The sequence below is a fragment of the Lemur catta genome, chromosome 20 (genome assembly GCF_020740605.2).
Source record: "Lemur catta isolate mLemCat1 chromosome 20, mLemCat1.pri, whole genome shotgun sequence".
Classification (NCBI taxonomy): Eukaryota; Metazoa; Chordata; class Mammalia; order Primates; family Lemuridae; genus Lemur; species Lemur catta.
This window is the reverse complement of record NC_059147.1, coordinates 19,169,531-19,183,863: the sequence shown is the minus strand read 5'-3', so window position 1 is coordinate 19,183,863 and position 14,333 is coordinate 19,169,531. Positions and strand designations below refer to the sequence as shown.

General features: G+C 43.9%; 1 protein-coding gene across 3 annotated transcripts in view; it reads left to right on the top strand.

Moving 5' to 3' along the window:
- Window positions 1-14,333, top strand: part of HYDIN (HYDIN axonemal central pair apparatus protein) — a 296,336-nt gene that overhangs the window by 156,294 nt on the left and 125,709 nt on the right. The gene's annotated exons all lie outside the window — the stretch shown is intronic.

Sequence of the window (14,333 nt, the reverse complement as noted above, 5' to 3'; positions counted from 1 at the left end):
CCTTCTAAACTCCTCATTCCTGTTTCCATTGCTATTACCCTGGCTCAAGCCACCTCCAACTGTTGCCAAGACTGTAGCCACAGCCCAGGGCTCTCTGCCTCCACACACACCCACAGTCCACTCTGCACTCAGTAGCCAGGTTATGAGCATGTCACCACCCTGGCTTTAAGCCCTTAATGACTACCCACACTTCTTGGAATCAAGCACAGAACACTCCCTGCATTCTACAGGGCTCGCATATGCTGGTCCTATGTTCCCCTGAGTTTTGCTCCCCCCTCACCACACTGACCTCTCTATTTACCTGGCATGCTGATCTCTGTCCCACCCAATGCTGTTCCTGTCCAACTGTCCCCTCTGCTGGATGCTTGTCCCCACCCCCACCCAGCTGCCTCCTGCCCCCTCTTCAGGTCTCAGCCTTAGCGCCCTTCCCCGGGGAGGCCTTCTCCAGGGTTCTTCCCTAGGCCAGAGACCTGTCATGGGCGTTGGTAGTCGCATCTCCTTGGTGACTCACATCACTTACATACTCTGGCTCAATGTCCACCTTCGCAGCTGGCTCTTAACCTCTGTGAAAGCACATCTGCCCTGCCACCTCTGGAGCCCCAGAGTCTAGCACAGTCCTTAGCACAGAGTAGAACCTAAAAGGATACTTTTTAGTTGATCAACTTCTCCCACCTGGGTATTTGTAGAGAGAGGGAGATAGTTTCATAACTAGTTTAAGATTCCTTCCTGTCAGCTTCCTGGCACCTGTCAAATGGAAAGGTTCAAGGCATAAATGTCACCTAGAATAGACCAGAAAAATGCCACCTGCCCTCCAGACAGACTCTTTCTGTCTGGCATCAGAAAAACATAAACCTCTCGTTGGCTAAAGGTCACTTTTATCAGATATAACAACACTAACCTTTCTTTTCCAATTAGAATTCTTCTAAGCCTTGCAGTTGGTAAAAGAAACAAAAACTTAAGATAGGGTTTTTTCTTTTGTTTGGCAGGTATGAGGATGCTTAGACACTCTTAATATTCCTGTCACAACACATGCATCTTCTGTGCATGTATGTGCATGTATGTGTGCATGTGTGCACATGTGTGTGTGTAGGGCCCCCAAGAGAGCACGTTGGCAGCAGAGCCTGCTTCCTGCTCCTCTTTGCTCACTGGCCCTCTTTTTTGAGGCTGCAGCACCATCACAGGAGGGCAAGCATTCCCCAGTTGTGGCTGTAGACTGGTTAAATTTGTCACTGTGGGGCTGTCACCTTGCCGGGGGTCCTGCCCACAGTTTCATCACCAGCTTCTAACTGATCATCCTTGAAAGGGAGGAGGATGGGAGCTGTAGGACAACCCATCCTGCATCCGTTCAGAAGGGCATGAAATCACGGACACCATCCTTCTGTCGACAGGTTTGGAAATTCAAGTTCAGCCCCGTGTCATGGGAGCTGACTTGTTTTTCCTTCTGGGCCTCATTCCTACAGCTTGGTTCACTGCCTTTGAGGAAGTAGCAATACCTGACTGCAAGGACGGGCAATACAGAATATCTAAGATCTAAGGGGTTATTTTATGTCTTGAGAAGGAGTGTCATTACTGAAGTAGACTTGAAATACATAGCGAATATAATTAAATACAATACGTGTTACATATGATATATTACATAAATTATTAAGGTTTGCTTATGTAGAAAATGTTTCTTAAATATAACTTACACACATATATTATTTAATTTAGTGGTGTTCAGACGCTTTACAGCAGAACTTTTTTTAATGTAAATCACCTGTGAGCAGAGATGCTGGGTAGAGGAGAGAGTAGAGGGGTCCTTCTTCCTCCCTCCCACCCCACCCGTCAGTTCCTGGGCTTCCTCCAGGGAACCTTTGGTGCTGGGGCTTAGTTAACTAATCCCTAATTACATTTAAGTGTCACATTAAGTCAAGTCACAAAGTAATGTTGAAAAAATCCCTACACTTAAGTACATCATTGCATTACCTTGCTCTGGCTGCCATAGCGAACTACCATAGGCAGATCAGCTTAAACAGCAGACATTTTTTTCTCGGCTCTGGAGGCTGGATGTCTGAGATCACAGGGCCAGCATGGTCAGATTCTGGTGAGGGCTGTCTTGCTAGCTTGTAGACGGCCACCTTTGCACACTAGGCTCACATGGCAGAGGGAGAAAGAGAATATTCTGGTGTCTCTTCTTATACAGGCACTAATTCTATCAGGAAGGCCCCGCCCTCCTGACCTCATCTAAACTTAATTCTCTCCCAAGTGCCAGTTGGCCACATGTGGCTATGGCTATGGCATTGGACAGCACAGATAGGGAACATTTCTGTCACTGCAGAAAGTTCTAACAGACAACACTACTATAGACAATTTGAACACAATTAACAGGCTTAATATAATTGATATATGTAGAACACTGCACTAAAAAATCTTCCAGTTATGAAAAATTACCATATACTAGGTCTTAAAGCAAATATCAATAAATCCTATATGCCAGAAATCCATAGCAAATATATAGCTAGAAACAAACAAGTACATAAAAACACGGGCTTAGACATTTTTAAAACATACATCAAAACAACCTATGGGTGAAATAAATTACAAGAAAATCAGAAAGTGCTTAGAATTGAATGATGATGAAAATAAGCTAACAGAGATGAAGCTAAACTGTACATAAATAAAAATGTGTAGCCTTAAATCAGTGATTCACAACTGAAGGCGATTTTGCCCCCCAAGGGACACTTGGCAATGTCTGGAGACTTTTTTATTATCATAACTCAGGGAGCTACTGGCATCTGGTCAGAAAAGGCCAGGGATGTGGCTAAATATCTGATAATAAACACACAGGACAGCCCCCAACAACAAAGAATTATCTGGTCTAAAATGTGCTGCTGTTGAAAAACCCTGCCTTAAAAGTTTATGTTAGAAAAGAAGGAAGGATGAAAATTGAGTTAAGCATTCACAACTTAAAAAGTTAGAAAAATAAATAAATAAATCCAAGGAGTACACAAATGGAAATACTGAATATATGACCAGAAATTAATGAAGGAGAAAATTAAGATGAAATACAAAGAATCAGCATAACCAGGAGTTGATTATTTGAAAAGACTAACAAAATTGATAAATTCAGGCAAGACTGATCAAGGAAAAAAAAAAAACCACAAACATTATGAAAAATAAACAAGTGATATAACTACAGTTTGCAGCAGATATTAAAAAGATAATGAGACAGTCATGAGTAACTTTACAGTGACAAATTTGAAAACTTGACTAAAATGCACAAATTCCTAGGAAATACAACTTGCCAAAACTGACTCTAAAAAAATAAAAACTAGAAATCTGAATGGCCTTACAATCATTGAGGAAATTGAATAGTTTCAATCAACCCTTCCCTTTAAAGAAAAAAACCACAAATCCCTGATAGATACAGGAAGGTTCCTCCAAGAATTTAAGGAACAAATAATTCCAAATTCTTCTCAGAGAAAAATTAAAAAGACAATATTACCCAATTCATTTTATAAAACTAACTTAATCTTCATACCAAAACCCACTAAGCCACGTCAGAAGCATAAACATTTCAAGCCATTCTCACCCATTAATTCAAAAATAAAAATGCAAAACATTCACCAAAATATTAGCAAACTGAATCCAGCAAAGTATAAAAAGATATGGTGATGAGATTGGGTTTATTCCAGGTTACAGTTATATGATCATCTCAATAGATTAAGGAAAAATATTCAATAAAACTTAGCAACTATTCATGTGAAAATTCCTTAACCTGATCTAGGATAACTTCTAAAAATGATGAAATGTTGAAAGCATTTCCTTTAAAATCAGAAACAAGAGTTCCATTTCTTCCTTTTTTTTTTTTTTTTTTTTTGAAACAGGGTCTTGCTTGCTCTTCACTCTGTCACCCAGGGAGTGCAGTGGCAGGATCATAGTTCACTGCAGCTCCTAACAGTTGAGCTCAAGTGATCCTCCCGCTTCAACCTCCCAAGCAGCTGGGACTATTGTGCCACCATGCCTGGCTAATTTTTTTCTATATATATTTTTAGCTGTCCAAATCACTTCTTTCTATTTTTAGTAGAGATGGGGTCTTGCTCTTGCTCAGGCTGGTCTCCAACTCCTGACCTCGAGCGATCATCCTGCCTCGGCCTCCCAGAGTGCTAGGATTACAGGCACAAGCCACCACACCCGGCCAAAAGTCAAAATTTTTAAACTTCAAGAAAATGCAGGATAATATCTTGATCTCTGAATAAAGAATAGTTTCTTAAACAAGATATAAAAAACACAAAATCATAATGAAACTATTAATAATTTCTACATTGAATTTGAGAACTTTTATTCGTCAAAAAATATCATAAAAAGTGTACAAAGACAAGTCACAAACGGAGAGAAGTTTTTGGCATACATAGTACCTTCAGATGATTCTTGTACATAATGTATGAAGAATGCCCTTGAAGGAAAAGATAGAATTCAATTAAAAAATGGGAGAAAGGGATGAGCCGTTATTTCATAGAAGAGGAAATACGAATGGCCAATAAAGAATAAAAGGATGTTCCACATCATTAGTGATATTGAAAATAGAAATTAAAACATTTCCAGCTAGACACCATTACAGACCTACCAGATTAGATAAAATTAAATATGATCCTACCAAGTGTTGTTGGGGGCATGGAGGAATAGAAGCCCAGACATGGCTGATGGAAGTGTAAATTGATAAAATCACTTTGGAAAGCAATTTATTATTTGCTAGTAAATGGATCATGAACATTCCCAAGGCCATGCCCAGCTCCTAGCCTGTCTGGTTTTGTGTCATTTTTCCTTGGTTCTTCCTCTCCCCTAATACCCAGTTGGTCAGTACATTCTGTCGATTTTTCCTCGGCAGTGATGGCTCTTCCTTCTGCCGTCTTGCCCACAAATCCTCCCTCTAGGATCCCTTCCACCCTCTGCAGGTGGCTTTCTTGCCTCTGGTCCTCGCTGGCTGCAGCCCACACCAGAGATTTCTTTTCTTCAGGCTGCTGCCTTCATCACCCCTTTTCCTTCTCCCTACTCAAGAGGAAGATGAGCCCTTCACTTTTGTTTAAATCCATGTTTTCAAATATAGTCATCTGTGTCCCTCGGGTATCCACAGGAGATTAGTTCTAGGACCCCTGCAGATGCCCAAATCTGCGGATGCTCGAGTCCCATATAAAATGGTATAGTAGTTGCATATAACCTTTGAATATTCTCCCCGAGACTTTAAATCATCTCTAGATTATTTACAATTCCTAATACAATATAAATGCTCTATAAACAGATGCTATATTGGCTGGATGTGGTGGCTAACGCCTGTAATCCCAGCCACGGAAGACTGAGATGGGAGCATTCTTTGAGCCCAGGAGTTGGAGACCAGCCTGGGCAACATAGCAAGATCCCAACTCAGAAAAAAAAATAAATGAAATTGTTGCTATACTGTACTGGTTTTCTATTTGTATTATTTTTTATTTTATTGTTAATTTTTGTTGTTTTCCTTTTCTCAAATTTTTTCGATCCATGGTTGGTTGAATCCCCCAATGTGGAACCTGCAGATGCAGAGTGCGACTGTACTGAAACAGCATCTGTTGCTTTTCCAGGCCGAGCTTTCTGTCTATGCTCCTCTCTGTCAATAATCTCTCGCTCTCAGTATCTTTAAGCCCCTGTTCCCTTGCCCTCAGGACAAGTGCTCCCCATCTTAGAAAGCCCTTCATCCTCTTGTTGTATTCATCACCAACGTTACACCAGGCAAAGTAAGAAAACAGAATACACCAGTTGCCTCTGTTCACTCCCCAACCCAATTTCAGCTGGCTTTTGACCCCCTCACTTAGCTGAAACTGCCTCTGCGGAAGGTCAGTAATGGCTTCATTAGCCAGCAGAGGCCTTTCTTACTCCATACGTTCCCTGATGTCCACTCTCTTTGGATTGTGAGAGTGAATGATATATACAAAAGTGTATATAACACTTACACACACTTTAAGAATAATAATGAAATGTCCATGTCTCATCACCCCCACTACAAATAGGACATTATTAATAAATGTGAAGTCCCCCGTGAAAGAGAACAGTAGGCTACCTTATAACTCCATCCCTGATGTCCCCAGAACCTTCCCAGGGCCTTCATCATACAGGCCTCCTGTAGCCCATTCATCTAGAATCTTCTCTTCCACTGTGATGGGTCAGCTAATTTATCTGACCAGGGGATCCGATTAGCCTCTGAGGCTAATGAGAGGGCTGTAAGCCATCTATCAAATCTGAGCTTCCAGAAACAATTTTCCTGCCTTTGTAGTCAACCTGCAAATGACTCAAGGCCAAGCAGAGGGAGAACTGTGGACGGGGGTAGGCCTTTAGCTCTCTTTATGTTTAACTTGAAAGTTAGCCGCACGTTAGGACCCACAGTCTGCTTCTATTTGCAATGCAGTTTAGTCCAATTTCCTGAGACACCATATCTATTACCCCATAGATAAATGAATCGGGCTGTTTTTCATTTTAAGTGTTATGAAACTTTTTGTCCTGCTTTTGTGTTATTATAGACGAACTCTAGTCACCTTATTATAGATTCATTCTTTTTAAGGCATTTTCCCAATGTCTCCAATATCCGCGGAGGGCATCAGCGTTTTAGAGATTCAGCCTGAGCTAAGCTGACTTCTAAAGAAATCAGTGGAAAATAACAGTGCACATCTGAACCTGCATTAGCATTGCATCTGCTTGCTTCGCTTAGTGATCTGATTCATGAAAAGGGGTCCATTTGATTTATCTATGTGTTCATATTAATTAAAATCCCCCCGAAGCTAGCTACATCTACTGAAGGCCAGACATTCAAAGACATTGGCTTAAAAGTATCCTGTTTTGAAAGTATTTCTAAAGAGCTTTGAAGCTGATTATAAAGGAGATTTCACAGCCTACCTGTTTGGCAGCCTTTCTAAGAGCATGAAGCAGTGGGGACACCTTCTGGAGCTTTGTAGAAGTGGCCGTTTCACACAGAAATCCCTCTAGCGAGCTTCCAGGTAGATTCTGGGCACAATCCTCCACTATTTACCTCACAGCAAAACTCTCCGGGAAGTCACTTCAAGGGCTAGGGCAACGGTGTCTTGCTTTTTCTCATGCATATTACAATCAGGACAGGTCCCTCTTTTTCTAAAACAAGGTTCTAGACAACACATCGTGTGTACCTTGTGTTGTGGCACATGCCATTTTTGAAATGAAAAGGTCTGTCTGCTTTGTGAGTCGCCGCCAGGGCCGTGGCATGGCATGAAGTGACCCAGGAGACACCTTGACCTGTTTATCGGGTAGATTCTCCAGCAGAGTCATTAAGAGCAGGAGCTTTGGTGTCGGCCTAACCTCGCTCAGCCACTTACCTGCTCTCTGAGCCTCAGTTTTGTCATCTGAAGACTGAGGAAAATCACAGTACCTACCTCATGGAGCTGTTGTGAAGATTAAATTAGGCAGTGCTTATTAAGTGCTTAATAGTACCTGGTAGAGAGTAAGAGACGAGTCAGGGCAGCTGCAGTCACTGAACTAGGGCTCTCACTGATGCCCTTGTGATACCACCATTTTCTCTGCGACCTTCCCACCACCGTATTCTGGGTCAGTGGCCCTTAGCCGTGAGTGCACATTAGAATCAGACGTCAGTCTTTCTTAAGGGTCCACAGATGGTCCCGATAGCCAGCCAACAGTGAGAACCACTATTCTAGAAGCTCCAAATGCAGCTCCTTTTGAGAACATTTAAAAAGATGATTTTCATCCGCTAAGGTCTGAGTAACTTGAGTTTCGGCTACTCAGTTATCTCTCATCAATTTCCACCTTAGCACAGGTGGCCAGTGAGAAGCATTCTGGAACATAAGAGTGTCAGAGGGTGAGGGCAGGCTGTTTTCCATCATGGGCACGTGTCTGAAGTTGTCTTCCCCTTCTCACGTGGCAGAGCTAGAATGTGCTGGTAGGGAAGGCACCGGGCCAGCCCATCTGTTTCTATCTGTCATTCGCTTTCCAATGTGGGAAGATCAGTAAGTGTAAGACCACAAATCCAGGCAAAAAAAAATACAGAAACATGGCAGGGACTTTGTGTTTGCACCCAGAGGGGCTAAGGAATTTGACCACTTTTAATATGACTTAAAGCGATGATTATAATCTACTCCCTTTAGAAACAGCAGTCAGCGGCCTACCTAATCTGGAGCAGGTTTGTGATGTGTAGAGTCAGAGCAAAGAAGGAAGGATGGGAGGGAGGGGGTGTTTACCAAATGAGAGAAGCAAAAGTTAGATCGCTGAGAGCAGGAATGGAAATGTAAAAAACCACCTGATAGATCTAACAAGTAAAGATGAGTGGTTTGCTCACCATAGCACCGGATTATAAATTAAGAGCAACAGAAATAAGATATATAACTGGAGGAGAAAATGATCTCAACAATGAAATCAGTTGCACTGTGGCAAACAGCACACACTCAGAGCCTCGTGTTGTTGCAAACACTAATGACAAGGACCTCTGAACCATGCCAGGCACCAGTGGCTACTGTGAATCCTGCTAGCCACATTTTGATATCAATAATTTATAAGGATGATGACCAACTTACACTACAAAGAATATTGACATTTTCTTTCCATACTTGAAATGTTTTTATTCACTTGTTCATTCTATAGTTATTGATTGAGTACATTTGTGCAGGGCCCTGTGCTAGGAAGAAACGAAACCAATATGTACATGTTAGCTCTCGCCACACACAAAGTGCCCAAAACACAATTGCTTAAACAACAAATATTTGTAAGTTCTCATGGATCTGTGAATTGGCTGGGTGGTCTTCAAGCTGCTTCTTGCATCACGTTTTTGAATGCCTCATTGGCCAGAGAAGTCAAGCCAAGCCCAGGTGCAAGGCCTGAAGAAAATAGACTCCAGCTCTTGGTGGGAGGACAGGCAAAGTCTCATTGCAAAGGGGCCATTTTTACTAATAATAGACCACACCCCTTGTTGTAACATTTGGACAAAACAAGACCTTTATAACCCTTTTTAGTACAGGAAGTTAACTACAGGACTATTGACTAGAATTATTCATTCAATGGTTATTGGGCATGACTCTAAGCTGGGTACAGTCAGTGCCAAGAGCTGGGGGCTGTGTTGGGGGAGACAGACATGGCTCCTGCCCCAGCTGCTTTGGGGGCATTGCCCTGGACTTGGGAGTCAGGGACAAGGTCCCAGTGAAAGTAACATCTAAGCTAAGGCTTAAAGGTTAAGTATACCTTAACTGGGAAAAGAGGATAGAGAGTATTTTAGATAGAGGAACAGGCATATTCCAAGGCCTATGGATGAGAAAGAGCTTTCTAGGGACTCGGAGAAGTTTAGCCTAGAATGGGGCAGTGAGAAGCAAGAGTTGAGGATGGAGAGGAATGGGAAGTTCCAAAGCACATGAGCAGGTGGCATGGCGGGACCATGGCCCAGGTGAGGAGCCACCTGGTGCTCCACGGCCCAAGACTCTCTTCCCACTACCATGCCCCTGGCCAGCCCCTGAGCGAGGCTGAGTGGATTGTTAGAAAAAAGGGATGGAAATAGGAGAAGAGAGGAGAGGAGGAGACAGTGGAGGCCATCACGCTCGGAAGTCCTTGCTCACGCTGTGCCCCCATATTTGCTGTGTGTGCTCGGCAGCCTCCTCTGCCCAATGCCAAGGGGAGAGGCACGTGAGAGGCAGCAAAATGAAGTGATAGCCAGAGCGTCTGTGTCTCACCTGTCATCATGGCCACTGTCCCCCCTTTCTGTCATGCCTGACCCCAGTGCTGGCCATCACTGACCCCTACATCATTGCTTCTATATTCTTCACCATCATCATCATCATGTGCTTCCATCTGGCACCTACACACACCCTGTTCCCACAGCAAGCTCTCTCTTGTCCCTGGAGAATCCAAGTTCTCTCCAACCTTTTTCCTTTAGAGAAACATTTCCCTCTGCCCATACGTCCTTTCCACTCTTTACCTGAAAAGTCTCATTCTTTCTTCCAAATCCAGCCAGACCACATCCTCCTTCATGAAGACGTCCCTGTGCATCCAGGAAGAGTCAGTCTCTCCCTCATTTGAGTTCCCCACTCACCCCAGAACAAGAGCAGTCCACATTCACTGGACATTTGCCACGACCCAGGCACCATGGAGTTCTTTATGTGAAATGAGCCTCACAGCCAGATGAGGGAGTTTCTGTCCCTAACACAGGACCCTGGTCACATAGCGCGTGAGTGGGGAAGCCAGAATTCAAACCCAGGCTCCGTGACCTATGGTCTTGCTCTGAGCACCGCGCACCCTGTATGTCTCCCTGCTAGAGCACTTCTACGCTGAAGTGTGCCCGTCCCTCTGACTCTGACCCACTGGCCTCAGCTCCTGGAAGCAAGGATTGGGCTTCTCATCTCTGGAATCACACAGTGCTATAGCGGGTTCCCTAGAAGCAGAGACGAAGCTGGTGGTTCTCGAGGTGGTTTATTGAGAGAGGGCCTTCAGGAGAAACTGTAAGAGAGTCAGGGAAGCAAGATAGGGCAGGGAGGAAGCTAGGGAAGAGAGTGATTTCAGAAGAATTCTAACCTTTGCCTGATGGCATGCGGAGCACACTTTGTCCCACCCAGTCCAAGAGACTGGGCTCTCATAACTGTCACCTCCATCAATGAGTCCTTTGCCTACAGGTCACACCCTAACAGGAGGGAGGGCATAACCTCCCAGGCAGCTCATGGTGGGTGAGGCACCTCCCATCCGGCCCGGTCAATCCACCAGAGAGGAAGGTACAGCCAACATCATCCTAATAAAGTGCACCAACAGCATCTGCTGCAGTCGTCAGTTTGAAAAAATATCAAACGGCATGTGCAGGCCCTTTCTATCCAGCCAGTGGCTGATTCCACCCTCCGTGGTGGACACTCCCAGAATCCACATCTACTGAATCAGTAAATCAGAAGTCACTGTGTGTACAGCAAGGCTGCCCCCTCCTGCCACCTTCCTTTCCCCGCAAGACCTCGGCTGCACAGACTTTGGTGGCGGTTCAACATCCACCATGCCATCCGCAAATCCCATGGGAACTACAGTGCAGAATATTAACTGAAACACAAGCTTGTTCCTGGGGTTTGATTTTGGCATGACACTGCTTCCAGTGAAGCAAGAACAGGAAATAAGTATGATGGGTTTTTTTAACTCGCAGCATAAAAGATTGTGTTACTCCTCACCCAAGAGTTGAAAATAAAACATGAAGAGAGAGGCGGCTGAGCCCCAGCCAGTGCTTCAGATCAGTGTGTGTCTGACACACACACATGACTCTGTCACAGTTAAGAGGGTGTTTCTTCCCCGCCTCCTCCAGTGACTCTGATGTTGGTAGCTCTGGAATTGGAGCAATATTGATTTTCCTTGTTTGCTATGTACGCTCTTTTAAAAATAACTGAATCTAATCCAGTTTGGGTCAGCATAACAGGAAAGTAATCATCTGTTCTTGAGGGTAAAATAAATCTGATCCAAAAAAACTCTACCAACATTCTATTGCAATTTTTTTGGAGCAAGTTTTCCAATTTTAACGATAACTGAAAGCCTTCATTATGGTAAAGGTTTCAGTCTCCTGAGGCTCAGGCTGTTAGCAGCAAGGCCTCCATCTGCCCTCTCCTCAGTTTGTTTCCAAAGAGATCTCTCATTCCCAGTTGTCCAGGTAGCATTGTCAACTGAGGTGTTGTTTTTCCTCAGCTCTCCAGACCTTCTACAGCTTTGTACTTTTCCTTTACAGATATTCCCGTATACACTTTCTTAATTCAGCACAACATCCTAGGGGGGGTGCAATGTTGGATGGCAGAATGCTATTATGTGGGGCAGCAATCTGGCAAACTCTCCCTGGGCATCTCTACTGACCTGGGGTGATTTAATAAGTATCCAGCATTGTCCTGAGCTGATTTTTACTGTTTCTAGCTGGGGAGGCCACAGCGATAACCCCGTATTAATTATCAGCTCCATCCTTAGTGTCATGGTGCCATTCCTGCCCACGGTGGCTCCTAAATCTCGCTGTCTATTAGAATCACCTGGGAAGACTGTTAAAAATCTAACTCCCACATGCTACCTGAAACCTGCTGAATCAGAATCTACCCAAGGATGAGGTTCATGAATCTTTATTTTAACAAGCGTCCCAGGAGACTTTTCAGCACCCAGCCCAACATGTGTGCCCTGCCCGGAATGGCATAGTTTCTGCCCAAGGTAAAGTCAACTAGGGAAAACTGATCTGGAACAAGCCAAATGGAAGCTCATGAAAGATGGTGAAAAGAGCTTTTGCACACTTTGTGGCTTCTGCATGCCTTCCCACCTCCACTCTTCATCCCAGTTGAGGTGGGTATACAGAATAGTCAAATTACCCTCCATGCTGTTTGTTCTCATTCAGCCATCCACCCATCCATCCATTCATCCATCCATTCATTTAGTCAAACACCTGCTGAGCTCGGGCTCTATGTAGAAGACCCTGAACTCTGGAGGCTGTAAAGAGGGCACAGCCTGGATCCCACCCTCCAAGAGCTCACAGTTCTATAGAGTAAAAAGCCCAGCCACAGATGGTGCTAGTGGTTTCCCATGGAGAAAGTGAACGGATCTTCCTTCTTAAAAAGAGCAAGCAGAGCCAGCTCAGAGCCTTCACCAGGCAAGAAAGTAACAACATTGATTTTTGTTTCCATTTTGTTGAATTTTCTAAATATGATAGGTAATACAGGTTTTCATTTATAGTAATGATATGAAATTTTCCTTTAAAATAAGCCTATTAGAAAAATTAGCCAGGCATGATGGCATATGCCTGTAGTCCCAGCTACTTGGGTGGCCAAGGCAGGAAGATTGCTTGAGCTCAGGAATTTGAGATTGCAGTGAGCTGTGATGATGCCACTGCACTCCAGCCTATGCAACAGAGTGAGACCCTGTCTCAATAAAAAAATAATAATAATAAGGCTATTCATGAACACCACAATGTGATGTTGCTATATCCTCATTTGAATGGCTAAAATTAAAGACTGAATACCAAGTATAGATGAGAATGTGGACCAACCAGAACCCTCATACAGTGTGGGTGGTAGTGTAAAATGGTACAACCACTAGGAAAACTGTTCAGCAGTTTCCTATAATGCTAAACATACATATACCCACAACCCCACAGTTCCCTTCCTAGGGACTTACCCAAGAGGAATGAAAACAAATGTCCACACAAAGACTTGTACACAAATGTTCAGAGCAACTTTATTCATGGTATCCAAAAGCTGGAAACAGTCATGGTGTCCATCAACCAGAAGATAGATAAACACCCATATTGTAGAATATTGCTCAATAAAAAAAAATAGAATAGACTGTCACTCCACACAACAGCATGGATGGGTCTCAGCAACATGCTGAACAAAATAAATCAGATACAAAAGAGTACATGTTTCCAATTCCATTTCTATGAAACATAGGCAAATCCAATCTCTAGTGATAGAAAGCAGATGAGTGTTGGCACAAGGGAACTTGTTAGGATGATGGAAACATTATGTTAATGTGGTAGTAGTCACACAGGTAGGAAACTTTACCCAGGTAAAAAACTCATCAGACTGTATGCTTACAGCCGTATGCATTTCCTGTGGAAATTATTCCCCAATAAAATTGCTTTATGGGGTGATAGAGAAGATGGCAGAAATCACCAAGGTGGTAATGGGACGCCTGAGGTTTGGGAAATGGTACTCCAGCATACGATAAAGAGTGACTGTGTCCTAAAAGAAGTGCAGATGAAATGCTGTGAAACTTCCAACAGAGAGAGAATTTCTTCCAAGGGGAAGATGGGACGGTAGTGGGAGCTTTATCTAGTAGATGACGTTTCTGCTGAGCCTCTGAGTGCATATGGGGCCAAAATGAATGTATAAGTGAAATGAGCTGAAATTAATATCCAAGGGCTTGAGATGGGTAGAGGTGGGCTGGGGAGGAGTCCAGAAAAAGCTACGTACTCTGAGGGGAACAGGAAGAATGGGGGCGACCCCACCACCTTGGCCTTTGTCACACCCAAAGGCCTTTCTAAATCAGCGAAGCCTGGACATACGGGCTTCAGTGCCAGCCAGTGCAGTGCCATTTTCTACTGGGGTCCCCTTCTCAGAGAACTTTAGAGGTAGCAAAGCTCACCGGTGGGACCAGAATGAGGGTGTGGCAAGAAAGGCACGGTCACACCAAAAGGCCTAGCCTGCACTTCCAGGACCCTGCCAGGGAGTGCCTCACACGCCTCACCCTAGCCCTGGCCCTGCGTTCTGGCTAGCTGGGAGCAGGGTTCCTGGTAACTCATTCCTTCGTGACCATGTCTGACTGCTCACACCAGGCCAGACACTGTCTCAGACACCATATTAGGTACAAGTCCT